The 15,061-nt window shown below is 39.4% G+C and overlaps 1 protein-coding gene across 1 annotated transcript in view; it reads left to right on the top strand.

The window, feature by feature from the left end:
• DISC1 (DISC1 scaffold protein) overlaps nucleotides 1-15,061 on the top strand; it is a 193,626-nt gene that overhangs the window by 64,439 nt on the left and 114,126 nt on the right. The window lies entirely within an intron of this gene.

Below are 15,061 nucleotides of genomic sequence, written 5' to 3' on the forward strand. Positions count from 1 at the left end.
GAGAGCATATGCATCCATCAATTGTTAATACCTATCATCAGTTTACACCATTTCTTCTTGTTAACTGGTGGATTTTTTTTCCCAGTTTGTTAATGCAGTGATTAAAACGTTTCTCACAACCTGGAAGTGTGTACTAGGCACCATTCAAATAAATATTAGAGATGCTGCTTGCTTCAGTAAACTCATAATCATACTAAAGTCCGATGTGATGAGTGTTAAGCTCAGACAGTGGACTTGAGGTAGTGGGGGAAAGGAGGCAGCATGAATACTTCTGGGACACCTACAGTTACATGCACAGCATATGATTCCTTAAATGGAAAAGTAACTGCTCTTGATAATGTTTTGGAAATAACCTCATCTTTATTTACAAAAGCAATAGAAACACTTGGGGCCTAGACTCAATTGGACGCTGGTGATAGGACTTTGAAAGTGATACTACTGCTGAGAAAATAAAATTCCTGTTTATGCGAGCTTGTATTTCTCTCAGATAAGCAATAACTACGTTGCTTGCAATTTCTTTTCTCCCTTTGTGTTTATTTGGTTTAGTTTGCTATTAATGTTCATGAGAAATTGCTGCCCACCCCCAGCCTACTGGGGAGTGAAGGGCAGAATGTTGGAGAGGCAGTGCTGATGCTGTGCCAGCACTGCTCAGCAATAGCCAAAACACTGGTGTGTTATCACAACTTTCTAGCTATCAGTGCAAAGCACAGCACTGTGAAGGCTGCTAAGTTAGCTCCATCTCAGTTAGACCCAATAAAGGATGCAAAAATGCTGGTTTGGGCTGCACAAGTAAAACATACTTAGGCATCTGTGAGAGCCTTTGGGAACAGTTTAAATCTCCTGTTTCAGGTTATAGTAGAGTGTTTGTGTAAAACCCCAAAGCCTTTTCTGACCATAACTAATGGTAGTGATGTAAATGCCTGCCTATGGCATGGTCACATAAGAGACAGAGTCCTTGGTTCAGAATGTGGAAGCTCTGTATCTGAGGTCCTCTGTAGCCTGCCTAGATCTGAACCTACAGACTTAGGGCAAGCTCTTACCTGCCAAGGATTTCAGTGTCCTGGCAGGGAGCATGCTCCATCACAGTTCTTAGGCTGGGCCTTATTGTATCCAGGAATGCAAAAGTAGAAATCTAGCAAAAGCCAATAGGCAAGAGGAGTCTGACTCTGGGAAAGTGGAGAAGTTTAATAATTATAGCACTCAACTAGATGAGAGAGACCTGGTGGTTGTAGTTTTTGAGAGAGTTGGCAACAGTCCCTCAATTAAGTGCTAATGTTTTGGTTTTGGGGTTGTTTTTTTTCCTTCCTTCTTCATAACTTAAAAACAAAGTGAACTGGTAGGACCATGTCATAATCTGGCTGATGCAGCCTTTCAAAGGTACCACTTACTGTCTATTCAGCAGCTCCTCTCCTTTCTGCAGAAGATGGTGGCTGTCTCTGAATTAAAATCTGTTTGTATATGCTGTGTCTGTTAATCTGTTGGAAAGTGCACAAGCTGTCTTGGGAGCACAGACTGAAATCTCCAGTCCAGCTGTGAGACTCAACCACTTGACTTTATGATTTGGCCACTTCCTTGCCTTTGGTTCTCAAATCTCTTTCCCCAAACCGCTTGCTACTTTAGGTAGCTGAAAGCATCCCATCTTGGTGGTCAGCAGCCACATTTCCAGCGAGGGTTCTCTGCTATTTCTTTCTTTCAGGGCAGGCTATATATTTGGAAGGACTGAGGAGAAGAAAATGCCCTTGCAATGGCTGCAGTTATTTAACAGCGAGAGTTTGTTCAGTTTGACAGTGAACTTAAGTGACAGGTGGCTTCCTTTTAAAGCTATGCAGTCCATCATATCTTAGGTACAGTGATCTTCTGTCTGCATCCAGTCGTGTTCTGTTCTCCTTCTGTAAGATGAAAAAGCAACATGCAGATAGTAAGACATTTGGTGTGGGTATATGTCCTGTGTGCCTGTGGGCGTCACCTACATCATCATACAGTTCTAGAATAATTTAGGAGGTCATCTTGTTAAACTGCTCAAAGCAGGACCACAATTTCCAAATAAGATCAGACTTCTCAGGGCTCCATTTGCCCAAGTTTTGTGTATATTCAAGAATGGAGATTTTGCAGCCTTGCTAGGCATTCTACATTTCATCACCCTTGCTATGAATTTTTCCTTTGTCTCATATCTAGCCAGAATTTCCATGGTTGCAACTTGCATTGGCTTATTCTAAATCAGTACTTCTTGTGAAAGAAGTACTGTATGTTAGGTAACAGGTTAAAATACTTGACTGATGCTAGTTCAGCATATTACTTTTAAATTCCAAAGTCTTGGGATATTTAATCTTTAAGAGATTTTTCTGGAAACGTGCATTTTATTTTATGAATAATTGCTGAAAAAAAAAAAAGGTTTTCCGAAGTTAGCTTTGTTTCTCACACAGATAACTCTATTACTTATGAACGTATACTGAAGATCAGTGCTTATGTGGAAACTTGTTCAACATTGATGGGCTGTACATTACAAGCTCCTGGTTACTGGGTTGCAAGATACTACGTATTTATTCCGACAGCATTGTGCTAGTCACTAAAGTACTGCTATAATGTGTTTTTGCATAAATATTTGCTTACTACCTAAATTGCATTCAGCATCGGAGTAACAAGGCAGAGCTAGTGCAAAGCACTCTTAAGACAATCTGTGCTGTAATGAATTTTATTCAGTGGCTTGCAGTTCACTATAAAACAAAAATTATTTTTCTTCAACTAAATGCTATTAACTACAGCATATTGAAGCAAACTTCGAGGGACATGAGAGAACATATAAAATGAAGAGGAGTTGCCCAAGTAAAAGTATGAAGGAAGAAGAGAGCGAGTCAATGTAACATTGGGATGAGCATTGTTTCTAAGCTTATTTTTCTTGTCAGTTGTTATTTTTTCAGGAATATTCTTTATTTTGTCTTGTTTGTCTTTGGTATGTGGTAAACTTTTTGAAAACAAAAAGCCTTTGTCAACAACTAGAGCATGCTTTGAGTTTGAATAATTCAGAAATGTTAGGCATGTTACCCTGGGATCTTTCTTGAGGGCTGTTGGAAGATGGGGTTAAAACCTGCCGGTTAATGGGCAAAGAAATATGTTTTGACAGGGAGCTCTTACTGAGGTTGAAACCACAGAATGTGGTTGTTGTGCTCATCCAGAGAGGCTTAATTGCTCTTGGTAAGCTAAAGGGTGTAATCATTTTTATAAAATGAGGAAATTGCAGGGCAAAAGCTCACTTCACTTCCATGGGGTTGTGTGGAGATGTGTTTAAAAGGTGGGACCAGCTGGTGTTGTGTGCACTGTGACATATGCTAGTGTTTTAACATATTGAAATCAGAGGAAAATGGGTATGAGTGTTTCAGTGTGAGGCACTCTGCTGGAGTTTGCAAAAGGTATCAAAATATATAATTTCCTTATTTGCTGAAGTGGACACCATTTCAGAAATACATGTTTTTAACTAGTGTAAGTTGAATTTTCCAATTATAAAGTAAGACCATGTTAATTATTTGACTGACTTCAGTACCTCTCGTTTCCTTTATTTGTTTTTTTTTTGTTTGTTTGGGTTTTTTGGGAGGTTTTTTTGGGGGGTATTTTTTTGGTTTTTTTTCATGCCACAATAAAATCTGGGGAAGTCTCTTATAGTTCAGTTCATATTTAGTTTCATTTAGTGTTTTGGGTTTTTTACCCATATCTGCAGATGCATGTGTCCATACAGCATGTTGTGCTTAAAATAAATTGCAAAGTTCCATCTGGACTATTGTCTGTGCACTGATTGCTGGCTGAAAGAAATTCAATTAATTACCTTTAAAAATATTTGAATGCTCCACCTCTTCCACTTTTTGCATGGAATGATTTTTAATTAATAGGAATTTGTTCTACAGTGGCTGTGTGGGATTTCTGAAGATAGGGAAATTTTCTATTGATATGTATTAGTTATTACAGTATGGCCAGCGTTGCAAGGAACTGAACTTGAAGACTTATGTAACCACTTCACTTTGCTATTGTGATGCTTGGAGCTCATTTGAGAAAGATGAATTTGAAGTGAAATACAAGGGTGTAAACCTTTTTAGTTGCAATGTACTCAAAGCATTCAGCAACTTCAGTTGAGGGCAAAGCCTGATCAGGTGTGTTTTTTAAGAGAACTTAGTTTACTTGGGAAAAATAGGAAAAAAGGCTTTTATATAGTTTCACATAGTAATGTAGGAAAGTAGCATTTAGAATGGGCTGTCGTGTTTTGTCATTAGGAGAGACTGCTTGGTATGCTTTTTGTTGATCTTCAAAATATATTCTAGTCAAATTAGAAGTTAGCAAGCTACATGAAATTACCGAGTAAGCCTTAATGTAGCCATGTTTATTGATATCAGCCTTTCAACAAAAATCTTAGCTTTAAAGTAGCAAAGCAAATTGCAATCCATTCTTTCAAAAGGATAACTGTTGTTTACTAGAAAACATGCAATCATGCCCAGGAAAGTCCTTTTTTACTGTGTGGTTTGACTTTTAATTTGATTATTTCTATGACAATGCCTACATATCAAAAATATCCTTTGGGAATAGAAGAGTATCACAAAGAGCAGAGGGATGAAGTGCCTTTATGGCATCAAAAAATTTATATTGCAATGCACAGGCTGCTAATGTTCGTGACTCTTTGCTGGGCCTGTATGTGGAACAGGAGAGAACCGAACTGTACTTTTAATGCCAGATACTCTTGGAGTCTTCTGGATTTACTTCTTGAGTTATTTGAAGTTTTTTTTGTTGTTGTTGTTTTCCGTTTTTCCTGATATTACAACCATAGTAGTGCTTAATTACAAGTAGAAAGTACTGTTGATAGGTAGGCTAGAAGCAGAAATGATCTAAACTTTTTTTTCTTTAAATATATTCCTGATTTTTTTTTTTTTTCCAGGGGGGACTCCTATGCTGTGTTATAAGTTGTTCCTTGAAGACTCTGATGGTTTGGTAGACCTCTAAGCTTACTGCATGATTTTCTAACTTCTTCTGGCCTCATTTGGCACTGGGGAGGTTTTAGCTGATCCTGGGACTGGCTGCACATGGAGCCAATTTCAGCAAGTCAATGTTGTTTTTACCTTCTCCTGCAACTTTATTTACTTCTGCGTTTTCTACTTGGTGGGTGATTTTCCTGTGCTGCATCATCAAGTTTTGCCTTGGGAGGATGTCGGCAATCCTGTGGTGCTCCCTTGGCAGGAAGACTTTCTTCCCTTCTGACCAGACTTTCCTCCTCCTGCTATCACTTGTCCCTACCCAATAGCCACTTGCCTTCCCAGATACTGTTACAGTTCACTGATGGTGGTGTAAGCATGTGTGTTGTGTGCATATGTCTCTAATCTCTGTAAGATTCTTGCTCCTGTGCTGTGTGAAAGGATAAACCTTCTGGGCTCCTTCCTTTGTACTGTTCCCAGCTTTGTATGGCAAATTTTCTTCTTTTTCGCCTTCTTAAAAAATACCTCTTTCTGTCACACTTACACCATGCTATCTGTCCACATGGTATTCTTCTAAAATATCAAAAGTTTGGGGAAAGGATAATATTAAAAAGGAATGCAAGTGAGTAAAATAGATAAATGAGAGATGAGAGCTTTCCCTTCTTTATTTCCTTTTTATAGATATGCATGATGAAATGACTGTCTTGAGTTGTTAGATACGCAGCCAAGACAGGTAACTTGTGTAGCGTCCACCACAGTTAGAGCTTCATCATCAAGTTGTAAGAGTGAAGGAGGGAGAGCGCTCAGTCACCCTTACTAGTTCAGTTATTTTAACTTTGCAAGTCTGCAGGAATTGAAAAACTGTTTGCATCAGATGAAGAAGTGCTGTACATCACCAGAACTGCTGTGCAGAACTGCCCTCCCTGTTGTTCACTTCTATGCCAGTTGTAATCTCTGTGCATGGGAACCTTCTGGCAGCTTCAGTTGCCCCCTAAGGTCTGTTGGGTTGACTTAATTTCCATTGGTGATAGGTCGTGTTCTCTGATGTGAGGAGAATGCACAGGTCATTTTGAGTATTTGCCTTACTGCCTTACTTAGGACCCTTTCATGCTGCTCAGATTTTATTTTTTAAGACCTTAACACAGAATTTTAACACTGTTCTCTGTGATAGGAAACCTGTCTTTGACTGTGCTACATGAGATGAGCCAAAATATGATTACAGGATTCTTAAAATACAGCTGGTACCACTGCTGTTATTATAGCTAGATATAATGAAGACGGTATGAAGCCCTATTTTCTTTTTAATTGTAGTTATCTTGTTTAGTTGATCCATTTTATTTTGTGGGCTAAACCTTCATAAAACCTGCAGCAGTGGGCTTGCAGCTGAGGAACAGAACTAAGAGAGGGTGTTCCCTGGCATCTGAGGAGGACTCAGCCGTCAGAGGGACTCTTCTCACAGCCAGCTTCCTCTACCCCAAGGGGCTTTTGAAGGGAAACTCCACATTTCTTATCAAATGTCATAACTCAAGCCTTGATAATAGGATTGTCTTATTTTCAGCTAGTCCCACAGCTGGGTTTGTGTTTCGATGAGATCATCATCTCAGCTTTCTCAAAGAAGTTGGCTATAGTCTTTTGTGAGAGGCTAAGACAAGTCATAGGTGAAGGAAGAGGTCTGCCTCATCTTTTGTTATCTGACTGATTAGGAGGCTCAGCTTTCTTTTTGTAGATAGATAGGTGTTTTCCTCTCCATTTTGTCTTCTACCTAGGGTTAATTTCATTCCTTTGTTCTCTGCCTAGGGCTGAAGGGTAGACTCCATGGGCAAGTAGTTTTATTTCTTTTTTTTCTCACTCTTAGCAGCAACTCTAGGAGTAACAGTGTACTGAAAGCTTGGCATGCCATACAATGCCTGTGCTTCAGCACATGAATTGAATTTTCTTCCTGTGAAGGTGCAAACGTGACTTTGAAGTTCATAGTGATTCTGATCCCACTGGGTCTGGTGGGGACCCCTGTTGGAGAGAGGAAAAAGGGCTTCTGCAATGTCTTCTCCCACACTGTAGGCACTGGCCTTCCTTGGGAAGAACAAGAGGGGTTAAAAACACAGCAGGGAAAGGAGAAAGCAAGTCTTCCATCTTGGAGGACAGAACCACTGCTGGCAACCTGAATATTTTGGAGCAATTTTAGAGGCATTTTTTTTCATCCTTCCGAATAGAAGGAAAAAGTCCCAGCAGAAAGATGAGTAAAACTTGCTTGAGTACCCACGTGTGCAGTGTAATGAGGAATCTGTTTTTCCCTGCTGAGCATCTGGTTCCCCCTGCTTGCTTGAACAGCATCCAGTGGGACGTAGCAGCCTATAAAGCCCAGGCTACATCTGTGCTGATTCCTCTGGGTATGCACACAATGAGATTTATTTCTCTTTAGAGAAAAATGACCAGCTGCCCCAATCAATGTAGAATACTAAATTTGTTTGTATATAACGAAGAGAAATAGCTAGCAACAACATCTAGGGACAGACTCTTTCAGCCAGTGAAGTAAAATGGATGTTATTCTTAGGAGAATAATTGCAGCTGCTCTGGGCAAGCCCTAGTTTTTTTGCACACCAGACAGATGTGGCAGAAGAATGGGCATCTATTAATACATCAGAAAATCTGGGAAAAGTATTAGGTAGGATATGTGAACTGCTCCTGCTGTTGAGCTGTTTGACTGTGCCTTTGTTTTCAGTCTGCTCCTGTTTCGGGTAGCAGCTGACGCAACAACTGCCTCAACTACCCTGCAACATCAGCTGGCACAAGAGTGGTGGGAAATGCGGCACTATGCGAATGGTTGGTTCAAACAGACAGCCAGTTTTGCGCTCTGAAGAGTGTGTTACAGGACCAGATTTCTCAATACATGGCAATGAAAAGTGAGCTTGGAATCATTAAAGATGCCATCAGCGTTCCTAGGTGGCTGTGAACTGATTGTTTCTGTTGGAGTGATGGGAAGCTGAACATGAGCCAGCAGTGTGCCCAGGTGGCCAAGATGGCCAATGACATCCTGGCCTGTATCAGAAACAGTGTGGCCAGCAGGTCCAAGGAATTGATTCTTCCCTTGTATTCAGCACTGGTGAGGCCACACCTCGAGTACTGTGTCCAGTTCTGGGCCCCTCAGTTCAGGAAGGATATTGAGGTCCTGGAGCAGGTCCAGAGGAAAGCAACTAGTTTGGTGAAGGGACTCAAGCACAAGTCCTATGAGGAGAGGCTGAGGAAGCTGGGGCTGTTCAGCCTGGAGAAGAGGAGGCTCAGGGGAGACCTCATCACTCTCTACAACTACCTGAAAGGAGGTTGTAGCCAGGTGGGGGTTGGTCTCTTTTCCCAGGCAACTATCAGCAAGACAAGAGGGCATGGTCTTAAGCTGTGCCAGGGGAGGTTTAGGTTGGATATTAGAATTTCTTTACAGAGAGGGTAATCAGACATTGGAATGGGCTGCCCAGGGAAGTGGTGGATTCTCCGTCCCTGGAGGTTTTTAAAAAGAGACTGGATGTAGCACTTAGTGCCATGGTCTAGCAACCACGGTGGTAGTGGATCAAGGGTTGGACTTGATGATCTTGGAGGTCCCTTCCAACCCAACTGATTCTATGATTCTATGATTTTATACTATAAAATGCAAAACTGAGGTGCTGCCTCATTGCTATTGCAGGCATTAAAAAAAAAACCCTTAATGATAATTCTTATAAAAAATTTTAAAGTGTCATCTAATGTTGTGATTTTTCTACAGGCCTCCTAATTGGGGCTACTGGCTGGCAGCACTGCAGCAGACAAGAGCCGTCTCAGTTTAGAGTTCTTAGTGCATGCAAGAGCTGGGCAGGATATGATGAGTTTTTATAGTCATATAGGTATAACTTTAAGAGTCAGTGAAGCCAAGTGCAGTCACCCAGCAACCCGTGAGTCAGTGAGAAATGTTGTTGGTGAGCTGAGGTCATACAGATGTTGGGAAAGTGTGCTTCTGGTTCTGCCTCTTGATAAATTCTGTGTGGGGAAGCACATGTATTGAAGCAATACTTAACATAAAGCAACAGTGAAGAAATATTGCTCGGCAAGTCATAGCTAGAAGAGCAGCAAATTGATGGAGCAAAATTTCTCTCTCTGATGGTTCAGCACTTGGTGCATAATTCTGAGTTCTCATTCATATTCCCATTCATATGGAAACCCTTGGAGAACTCTGTAGATTGAAATGTGCAGAAGGCCCAATGCTTCTGCGCCTTAAAGTACATCTCTTGATATTTTTTGTCTCAGATTAGATTAATTTTTGAAGTTGGAAGCTTTCCAAGGTGAGACTCTGCATTTTACTTCTAATTCAGGTGACTAGTTCTGGCAACTGACAGAATTTTCATTTTCAGTATGAGTTAAACACAACTCTTCTCCTATTTAGTGTCAAAAGTCCATGCCTCAAGAGTACTATTAGGTTTAGACAGAGAAATTGGATTTTCAGCACATCAGTTCAGCAGATATTTTGTGTTTTTATAATTGTTTAACTAACTTTCTCATAATATAGAAGTTTTCTGTGGACTGCATTATCCAAGGAAAAATCAGAGTTTGTTTAGAAAACCCTGAGCTATGTTTAAAGGATGATTTTGCTTCCCATTACAGAGATGTGCTGCTGTGAAAATCTCATTATTTAAAGTCCCATGGATCATTGCACAGAGATGAAAAGGAACTTACGTACTTGACTGAAATTGCTTTCCTGGTATGGTGATACTCAGATATAGCCCAGACAGGCTTATGAACTGATCACATAGAATGAAAATCTTATCTAATGTCTTCCTTGATTAGATAGAATCAAACTTTGTGGTAAAGAATTTCAGAAAACAAAAAGTGCTGCTTTACCTTAGTGCATTTCATGCTATCTAGCCCTGAATGTTCCTGAGCAGAAGTTCAAGACCAGCAACAATGTGGTCTTGTCCTGGTAAAAATCTGCTCATGATATCTGTAAGGAATGGATCTGTTGATTTTACTCAAGAAAACTTTGGGTACAAGCATATTTTCTTTTTTTCTTTTTTTTTGTTTTCTTTAATCCCAGTTGTACATGTCTAGCTTAAAGCTGTCTCTTGTTAAGTATAGTTTTATTCAAAAGCTTTGTTTTCTGGTTTGTCTTCAAAACTTTCTGAGATATTCCCACTGAGGGAACTGTAACGATACAAGGAAGTTATTGATTGATTTGATTTTTATATTGTAGATTTTTTCCCTAAAGGCCCAGCAAAGTCCCTAGACTTAAGATTTTTGGTGGATTTTTGGCTTGATGTAGACTGTCACAGATGTTTACACCAAATGTTCCTGAAGTATCACTTCTGAGGAATCACTTCTGATTCCTCCTGTTCCTGAGGAATCACTTCTGATTCCTTTTGCAAAGGACTGGACAAAAGCTTTTTTTGAAGGTCAGCTTTTGTTTGCTGTTAAAAGCAAGATTAGAAGTGTAGGGCTTGATTTAGATATTTTCGTCATCTCAGACAGTACAGCTTCTTGTGACTTGAGAATCGGAGGAGGAATCATATTAGAAGACATAAGATTGTAAAAACCATGCTCTGTGCAGGCTGTGATTACTAGAATGAGGTTATCCTTTGCAGGCAGTGTCCTTACTCCTGGCCAAATTCAAACTGTAAACTGTTTAAATCTGCTGATTTTTATCTAGGAGGGAATACATATTCATATGAATTGAGAGTTCAGCCCATCATACTTTCTCATATGCGTACAATATGAGTGTGGGCTTCTAGGATGTTGCTCTTGAATTAGAATTTCAAATTTGAGTAATTTTAAATTATTCTGATTTGTGCTTAGTTTTAAAGAAACTAAAGTGCTTTTTGCTTAAGCACTATATTGTGATGTGGAGATAGGGAGTTAAATAATAAGATCTTTAGTAATTTTTTAGGTGACAGTAATGTAAAGGAGAATATTTACTGTTAAAGGACTCTTGTCTTTCATGATCTTCAGGCAGGGATCAGAGATGGCAGCTTAGTTTCTCTATGAAAAATAAGAATTTTCAGTACAGGATTTGTTTTACACTGGTACCATATGTGTGGTGTATTTTATTGTGCAGATATGGAAACTGCATTCTGACTACATTTTTTGTTACTCTGTATATTTTATTACTTATACAGGAACTGTTTCTGTTTAAGCAGTGTGTATATTTGTATATCTTGAATGTGTAGAACAGCATGACTTGCCTTTTGCCCGTTTGCATTCTTTTCATTTTTTCTTAGGAAGCAAAACATAAATACATAATAGCCTGGTATGCAAAGGAAAGTATGCTAGAAAAGTAGAAAGAAATTCAGAAACGTGCCTTCCTTTAGTAGAAAGCCATTCTTCCCAGTATTGTGCTAGTCAGCCTTCCTCTGAACAAAGCCACTTCCATAGTATCTGCAATTCCTGCCTGCAAATCATAACTTCTTGGAATATTTTTTAAAAGGCATTTTAAACATTATCTATTATATCATGACATTTAATGTCCTCTGCAGTCATGTGGGAAGCCTGTGTTAGAGTGACGAATGTGTGAACCAGACCACTTGTTTCCTAGTCTTCTTCCGTTCCATTGAATTGACTTCCTTTATTTAGCTTGCACACCATTCCCAATTACGAACATCATCATCTCGGCAGGTTCTGTGTTATTACAATTCAACATACTCGGTAGCTATTTTTTTTTTTAAGGTCAGTAAAATGAGGTAAGTAAGGGGCAGTGGCTTGCCTGAAGTGTTTAGATCTTAAAATTTTTCCCATTTTCTCTTGTTACATGCCAGATCAGCCCGAACTCCTGAACATGCAGCATTCCCACATCCTCCTGCAACTCTCCAGCTGAAGTCCATGTTATGTCGTAGTATTACTTCCTTCATCATCCAGAAATTACATAATTCCTCAGCTCCTGCTTTCCTGTTTTGGTCTAGCATGTATACAGTGAGACCCTAGGATACAGCAAGTCTACATTCCTTTTCTTCTGTCCTCATTACAGATCCTAATGTGTGTAAGTCCACTGCAAGTCATTTAAATGAAAGGCCTATGTGGCATCTGCATGAATGAAAAAATTGCACATGATGTATAGATTGCTGTGGGTTCTACAAGTGTTAAAAACCTTTATTTTCCTGCATATTTAGTCAGTTAAATTTGCGTTAATTGAATTTCTGTCTTATTCTAGCCCTTCCATCAACTGGGTTAAGAACTTTGCTTTCTCTGTGATGGAGTTAGCTTATATTGAATTTGAGAAGTAAGTTCTAAATGGTCCTTATAATAGATTGCTAAGATTGTGAGGACAAGCTGTCAAATTCTTGATTAACTGTTCTGTCAGAGAAGAATAGCAATGAGTCAAAACTATGGATGTCTTCCAAGGCAAGAATTTAGTGTTATTCCAAGGAGCTCTTTCTAAAACCATTTACCCTTGTAGTAATACCTAAAGCAGCTTTTAAGCAGACAGAATACCCCTCTTAAAATGAAATATGATGCTCCAGGGTGCTTGTAAAAGAAAATACTCTTTCTGGTTCAAGTCACATGTAACAGATCATGGTTGTTAAAGCTCTTTGTCGGTAGAATGAATCAGTATTGACTGCCTGGTTTCTCTTGCGGGTCATTAGCTTGTCAGTTAATTGGAAAGCTTGTGAGGGGCTTCTCTGTGGTGGTGTTTTGTGGTAGAAGAAAACAACCTGGGAATAAATGTAGTCAAAAGCTGCTTGTAGTTCATAACTATGGCTGGTTCTTACATGGTTTTGATTGCTGTGTGTGCATCGTATGTTGGGCTAATCTCTAAAAGGGATAAAGAATTTCTATGGTGTAGCTCTGAAGGCTAACAAGGGTTTGAAAAAGGATTCTACTGTGAAATTCATACCATAAATAATACAAATACACTTGTGAGAGTCTGTGCGAATGCTGCAACTAACAAAAGGATTCTTTAGATTCAAGTCTGTGGTTAATGCAGCTATCAGTAGTTTTGGTCAAATTAATTACGTACTAGTGATACCCTTTATTGATATAGGTCAGTTTAATCAAAACAATCCCTTAAAATTATAGCTCTGCAAAATTCTCTTAAAATTATAATTCTTCTGTCATTGAAGCAGCAGCGTTTGATTCTTTATTTACCTTTCTTTCAGTGAATTGATAGAGACTCAAAAAATAGATCTGTGTATTAAAGAGGGTGTTGTTTCCCACTGAGCACCTGGTCCTGAAAGTCTGGGTGGGCTTGTGCATCCTTGTTAGCAATGCAGACTTAGTTTGTAATGCTGTTTTGGATGTATTGTTTTAAAGGAAGTTAAAAATTGATCTCTCTTCCCATTAGCTGTGTGAGTTCTGTAGAGCAGTGAAACGTTGTATGAACCCCGGGCAGGGAGGCTTTCTTTGAGGAAAGTAAACAGATAAGGGGAAGAGCACATGGAAGGGATTTGTTAAATAGAGTTGCCATCTATATACTGTTGTTCTTCTGGCTATAACTGCACTTTACATTTTGTTATGGCCTGGGTCTTTAGAGTTGAATTTTATGAGGCATTTTCAGCACAATTGGGTCAGTCACCCATTATTCATTCAATTACACACTGCAGCCTTGCTGCTCCCCCTTGACATCTGTACACAAAGCTCAGCTTTTTTTTAGATAACCTGACCAGCTCAGATGCCAATTGTGGGAGATGCTGAAAGTCACTGGGAGCTCCAAAGCACGAGAAAAGAAGTGGCTAAATAGTTCATTCCCTCTGGCATGCCCAGAGGCAAGCAGGAAGCTGATAATGGCATCATTACACATGTAATACTTTCTGGTTTGCACATATATTGCTGTAGAAAAGGGAGAAATTTGAGACTGCTGTGTGGGAAATGTAATTAAACCACTTTTACGTAGCTAGCTAGCTTCATTTCTGTTTGTTGCTTTACACAGGCATTGACTTAGACTGTCATGAGCTGTTTCTGAGGGGCTGCCTCATCTGGAGCTGGAGGGACCCCTGCATCCTGGGGTGGTAATGAGGTGACTGGCCTTGCTGGGCTGTAGATCGAAAAGGTGTGTGCTCCATGAAGCAGAATGTTAGGGAAAGCAATGCAAACAGCTGTCTCATTAATGTGATTAAATGATATGCTGAAATCTGCCTCTGAGGCTGTTTCACTCCTGTGTGCAGCTGGGTAAGATGGTCCAGCCCACCTTTCTGTGGGTGATCAGCAGTTGAGTGCAAGTCCAACTCCAGGTGCTTTGGGATTCAGACTCATAAATGCTACTCTTGAAATAGGGCTCAGTAAATGCTGTGCTTGGAAAATAAGAAGGAGCATGTTCTCAAAAGAAAAATAAAATGTGTAGAGGAGGTAGGCAGCAAGAAATGCGTACATGTCAAAACAAGCACTCAGTCTTAACGTGCTTTCTGAATAACAATGAGTTGTGTTTCTTCCACCTATAAAATGAATACAACGCTGTCTTATCATGCAAGAGTATCACTGAAATAAACCCAGTGATGTTTCTGAAATGTTTGGATGTTTCAGCGTCGAGGACTAAAGAAAAGCTCAGAAATAAATTAATAGTTCTTATTTGGGAAGAATAGTAACAGTAGGTTGTGAAAGAAGTACAGTTTTTATAACACAGGTAAAAGGAAAAATTGAAATGCTGCTGATGGGGAGTTCTGACTGTCATGTACACAGAATTGAGGTGTCTGACAGAAAAGAAAATAGTGTGTGATAAAGTGATTGAACACTGTATAAAAGTGTATGCCTCCTAAGTAGGAGGGAGGGAAGTATTAAATTGCAAAAATAATCTCTATCCTAACTCCTGATGTTTGATTTGACTTGGATTTTTTGCACATTATGTTAAAAATGCAAATCATTAATTTATTTACAGGAACCAAAGGTACAGATTTACACTAGATTCGATAATATAAAAGTAGTGAACCTACTTGTTTATAAATGTGGAAGAGAACCTCGACTTTGTTGGTATAAGTGTGAGTGTGATACTTCAATTTCAGCCCACTGTTGAATGATTTTGGTAAATATTTGGTAGGTTTTAAGGATCTAAAGAAACTGAGTAATGGTATTTCACATACAGTCACCTTGAGAACAAGTGACTGTAGTTGAACTTTTCCTGGCATTGAAAACTGGAGAAACAGTTGAAAGCTGCAAACTGTTTTTGTCAGAAATGC

Source organism: Corapipo altera, unplaced genomic scaffold (assembly GCF_003945725.1).
Source record: "Corapipo altera isolate COAL_440 unplaced genomic scaffold, ASM394572v1 2c, whole genome shotgun sequence".
Taxonomy (NCBI): Eukaryota; Metazoa; Chordata; class Aves; order Passeriformes; family Pipridae; genus Corapipo; species Corapipo altera.